The sequence below is a fragment of the Salmo trutta genome, chromosome 12 (genome assembly GCF_901001165.1).
Source record: "Salmo trutta chromosome 12, fSalTru1.1, whole genome shotgun sequence".
Taxonomy (NCBI): domain Eukaryota; kingdom Metazoa; phylum Chordata; class Actinopteri; order Salmoniformes; family Salmonidae; genus Salmo; species Salmo trutta.
Genome location: NC_042968.1, coordinates 51,955,405 through 51,961,404, shown reverse-complemented (window position 1 = coordinate 51,961,404; position 6,000 = coordinate 51,955,405).

Below are 6,000 nucleotides of genomic sequence, written 5' to 3'. Positions count from 1 at the left end.
AGAAGTGCCAAAGCACAATATGCTATGTTCCCTAACCCCGGGGTTTACCGCTGCAGAAGCCTCTTTACCCAAGGACTCACCCTTGCTTTGTCTCCAGTCCGTGTTCCTTTGCATCAGCCCTCACTCCTGCCCTCGCCCCATACTGAAGGCTCCATCAGCTGGGGGAAGGACACTGATACGATGTACTGTTTTACTCTGTCTTTTTGTGTACCCGACACTTTCTCTCTCTCATTCCCTGACTGTCTGGAGTGGGTGGTACCCCCCATAATTCCACACCCAAAATTAAGCACCTCCATCTAACTTCAGTGATGGACTGACTGACTTTTAAAGACAGTTCGGGGTGATTGTGTTTTATATTGGAATGGTGAATTTTACACTGTGGGACTTTGTACTCATGACTACCAAAGGAAGATGAGAAAAGTTAGGCTAAATATTAGACAGGCATGTCTCCGTATGGAATCTCACTGAGAGACATACTGTATGTTTACGTAGCATGAACATTCCCTTCTGACAAAGTTATCTTTATAACCTTTGACCATTTTCAGTTGTCTTTTATGCCTTTGTTCAGTAAGTGACATATCTGTGGCCAATAGAGATCATTTGTGCAAGGATGCACACTATCAACGGACCTATGAAATTTGACGGGCAACAATGGAAATGCACATGATTTATTATTGTACTGATGACTTGTAAATATGTATTTACATACTTTGTACAGTTAGGCATTGTTGATTTGACATTAAGTATACAGTGCATTCAGAAAGTATTCAGAACCCTTCCCTTTTTCCACATTTTGTTAAGTTACAGCCTTATTCTAAAATGGATTAAATAATTTTTTTCTCAATCTACACACAATACCCCATAATGACGAAGCGAAAATAGGTTTTTAAAAATGTTTGCAAATTTTTTTTTTTTTTTAAGAAATACCTAATTTACATAACTTTGGGGCAGCAGGTAGCCTAGTGGTTAGAGCGTAGGGTTGCTGGATCGAATCCCCGAGTTGACAAGGAAAAAAATCTGTCGTTCTGCCCCTGAACAAGGCAGTTAACCCACTATTCCCCACTAGGCCATCATTGTAAATAGGAATTTGCTCTTAACTGACTTGCCAAGTTAAATAAAGGTTAAATTAAAAAATGTAATTAAAAAAACTATTCAGACCCTTTGCTATGAGACTCGAAATTAAGCTTATGTGCATCCTGTTTCAATTGATCATCCTTGAGATGTTTCTTCAACTTGATTGAGTCCACCTCTGATAAATGCAATTTATTGGACATGATTTGGAAAGACACACCTGTCTATATACAGTTGAAGTCGGAAGTTTACATACACTTAGGTTGGAGTCATTAAAACCCGTTTTTCAACCACTCCACATATTTCTTGTTAACAAACTATAGTTTTGGAAAGTTGGTTACGACATCTACTTTGTGCATGACACAAGTCGTTTTTCCAACATATTGTTTACAGACAGATTATTTCACTTATAATTCACTGTATCACAATTCCAGTTGGTCAGAAGATTACAAACACTAAGTTGACTGTGCCTTTAAACTGCTTGGAAAATTCCAGGAAATGATGTCATGGCTTTAGAAGCTTCTGATAGGCTAATTGACATTATTTGAGTCAATTGGAGGTGTACCTGTTGATGTATTTCAATGCCTACCTTCAAACTCAGTGCCTCTTTGCTTGACATCATGGGAAAATCAAAAGAAATCAGCCAAGACCTCAGAAAATAAATTGTGGGCCGCCACAAGTCTGGTTCATCCTTGGGAGCAATTTCCAAATGCCTGAAGGTACCACATTCATCTGTAGAAACAATAGGTCGCAGTTATAAACACCATGGGACCACGCAGCCATTTTACCGCTCAGGAAGTAGACGCTTTCTATCTCCTAGAGATGAACGTACTTCGGTGCAAAAAGTGCAAATCAATCACAGAATAACAGGAAAGGACCTTGTGAAGATGTTGGAGGAAACAGGTACAAAAGTGTCTATCCACAGTAAAATGAGTCCTATATCGACATAACCTGAAAGGCCACTCAGCAAGGAAGAAGCCACTCCTCCAAAACCGCCATGAAAAAGCCAGACTACGGTTTGCAACTGCACATGGGTACAAAGAATGTACTTTTTGTAGAAATGTCCTCTGGTCTGATGAAACAAAAATAGAACTGTTCGGCCATAATGACCATTATTATGGAGGAAAAAGGGGGAGGCTTGCAAGCCAAAGAACACCATCCCAACCATGAAGCACAGGGGGTGCTTTGCTGCAGGAGGGACTGGTGTACTTATCAAAATAGATGGCATCGTGAGGGAAGAAAATTATGCGGATATATTGAAGCATCTCAAGACATCAGTCAGGAAATTAAAGCTTGGTCGCAAATGGGTCTTCCAAATGGACAATGACCCCAAGCATACTTCCAGAGTTGTAGCAAAATGGCTATGGTATTGGAGTGGCCATCACAATGCCCTGACCTCAATCCTATAGAACATTTGTTGGCATAACTAAAAAAGTGTGAGCGAGCAAGGAGGCCTACAAACCTGCCTCAGTTACACCAGCTCTGTCAGGAGGAATGGGCCAAAATTCACCCAACTTATTGTGGGAAGCTTGTGGGAGGCTACCCAAAACGTTTGACCCAAGTTAAACAATTTAAAGGCAATGCTACCAAATACTAATTGAGTGTATGTAAACTTCTGACCCACTGGGAATGTGATGAAAGAAACAAAAGCTTAAATATATCATTCTCTCTACTATTATTCTGACATTTCACATTCTTAAAATAAAGTGGTGATCCTAACTGACCTAAGACAGGGAATGTTTACTAGGATTAAATGTCAGGAATTGTGAAAAAAACTGAGTTTAAATGTATTTGGCTAAGGTGTATGTAAACTTCCAACATCAACTGTTGACAGTGCATGTCAGAGCAAAAACTAAGCGATGAGGTCGAAGGAATTGTCCGTAGATCTGGGGAAGGGTACCAAAAAATGTCTGCTGCATTGAAGGTCCCCAAGAACACAGTGGCCTCCATCATTCTTGAAACGTAAGTTTGGAACCACCAAGACTATTCCTAGAGCTGGCCACCCGGCCAAACTGAGCAATTGTGAGAGAAGGGCCCTGGTCAGGGAGGATGACCAAGAACCCAATGGTCACTCTAACAGAGGTCTAGAGTTCCTCTGTGGAGGTGGGAGAATCCTCCAGAAGGACAACCATCTCTGCAGTTCCCCACCAATCAGGCTTTTATGTTAGAGTGGCCAGACGGAAGCCACTCCTCAGTAAAAGGCACATGACAGCCCACTTGGAGTTTGTCAAAAGGTACCTAAAGACTCTCAGACCATGAGAAACAAGATTCTCTGGTCTGATGAAACCAAGATTGAACTTGTTGGCCTGAATGCCAAGCATCACGTCTGGAGGAAACCTGGCACTATCCCTACGGTGAAGCATGGTGGTGGCAGCATCATGCTGTGGGGATGTTTTTCAGTGACTAGTCAGGATCGAGGGAAAGATGAATGGAGCAAAGTAGAGAGATCCTTGTTGAAAACTTGCTCCTGAGAGCTCAGGACCTCAGACTGGGGGGTAAGGTTCACCTTCCAACAGCACAATTACCCTAAGCACACAGCCAAGACAACGCAGGAGTGGCTTCGGGACAAGTCTCTGAATGACCTTGAGTGGCCCAACCAGATTTGAACCCGATTGAATATTTCAGAGACCTGAAAAAAGCTGTGCACCAACACTCCCCATCCAACCTGACAGAGCTTGAGAGGATAGGAGAAACTACCCAAATACAGGTATGCCAAGCTTGTAGCGTCATACCCAAGAAGACTTGAGGCTGTAATCACTTTCAAAAGGTGCTTCAACAAAGTACTGAGTAAAGGATCTGAATACTTATGTAAATGTGATATTATCTTTTTATTTTTTATAAATTAGCAAAAATGTATAAAAACCTGTTTTTCCTTTGTCATTATGGGGTATTGTGTGTAGATTGATGAGGGGGAAACGAATTAATACATTTTAGAGTAAGGCTGTAACGTAACAAAATGGAAAACAAAGTCAAGGGGTCTGAATATTTTCTGAATGCACTGTATACTCTGAGTATACAAAACATACAGAACACCTTCTTAATATTGAATTTCCCCTCCCCCCACCCTTTTGCCCTCAGAATAGCCAAAATTTGACAGGGCATGGACTCTACAAGGTATCAAAAGCATTCCACGGGGATGCTGGCCCATGTTGACTCCAAAGCTTCCCACAATTGTGTCAAGTTGGCTGGATGTCCTTTCGGTGGTGGACCATTCTTTGTAGTCCGTTGTAGTAGGATTAAATGTTAGTACTGTACTGTTTGATGGTTCGTCGGAGGGCATAGCGGGATTTCTTAAAAGTGTCTGGGTTAGAGTCCCACTCCTTGAAAGCGGCAGCTCTACCCTTTTATCAGTGTGGATGTTGCCTGTAATCCATAGCTTCTGGTTGGGGTATGGTCACTGTGGGGATGACGTCATCGATGAACTTATTGTTGTGGTGTACTCCTTAATGCCATTGGAAGAATCCCGGAACATATTCCAGTCTGTGCTAGCAAAACAGTCCTATAGCTTAGCATCTGTGTCATCTTACACATCCGTATTGAGCGAGTCACTGATACTTCCTGCTTTAGTTTTTGCTTGTAAGTCGGAATCAGGAGGATAGAGTTATGGTCAGATTTGCCAAATGGAGGGTGAGGGAGAGCTTTTTACACGTCTCTGTGTGTGGAGTAAAGGTGGTCAAAAGTTTTTTTCCTCTGGTTTCACATTTAACATGGCTGGTAGAAATGAGGTAAAACGGATTTAAGCTTCCCTGCATTAAAGTCCCAGGCCACTAGGTGCGCCGCCTCTGGATGAGCATTTTCTTGTTTGCTTATGGCCTTATACAGCCTGTTGAGTGCGGTCTTAGTGCCAGCATTGGTTTGTGGTGGTAAATAGACAGCTACAAAAAATATAGATCAAAACTCCCTTGGTAAATAGTGTGGTCTACAAATTATTATGAGATACTCTACCTCAGGCGAGCAAAAGCTTGAGACTTCCTTAAAGATTTCGTGCACCAGCTGTTATTGACAATTAGACACAGACCGCCGCCCCTTGTTTCACCCGAGGCAGCTGTTCTATCTTGCCAATGCACAGATAACCCAGGCAGCTGTTTGTTATCCATGTCGTCGTTCAGCCACGACTCAGTCAAACATAAGATATTACAGTTTTTAATGTCCCGTTGGTAGGTTAGTCTAGATCGGAGGTCATCCAGTTTATTATCCAATGACTGCACGTTGGCTAATAGGACTGATGGTAGAGGCGGGTTACCCACTCGCCATCGGATTCTTACAAGGCATCCCAACCTATGTGCCCTACATCTCAGGGCACTCAGGGATTTGGGCCTTGTCCGGTGTCTGAAGTAAATCGTTCGCGTCTTTGTCCAGTACGAGGTGAGTAATCGCTGTTCTGATATCCAGAAGCTCTAGTCGGTCATAAGACACGGTGGCAGAAACACACACAATAGCACAATTGGTTAGGAGCAACATGATGATGTGGCATGCTACACGTGGCATCTTGAAAGTCCTATATTTTGAAAACATCATTGCTGACATGCAACATATTTTGGGACTACCAAGAGTGGACTAATTAAAAAATTTGATCGTGATATGACTTGTGAAATAATCAATCAATCAAATGTATTTATAAAGCCCTTCTTACATCAGCCGATGTCACAAAGTTCTGTACGGAAACCCAGCCTAAAGCCCAAACAGCAAGCAATGCAGATGTAGAAGCACAGTGACTCGGAAAAACTCCCTAGAAAGGCCAGAACCTAGGAAAAACCTAGAGAAGAATCAGGCTATGAGGGGTGGCCAGTCCTCTTCTGGCTGTGCCGGGTGGAGATTATAACAGAACATGGCCAAGATGTTCAAATGTTCATAGAAGACCAGCAGGGTCAGATAATAATAATAATCACAGTGGTTGTCAGGGGTGCAACAGGACAGCACCTCAGGAGT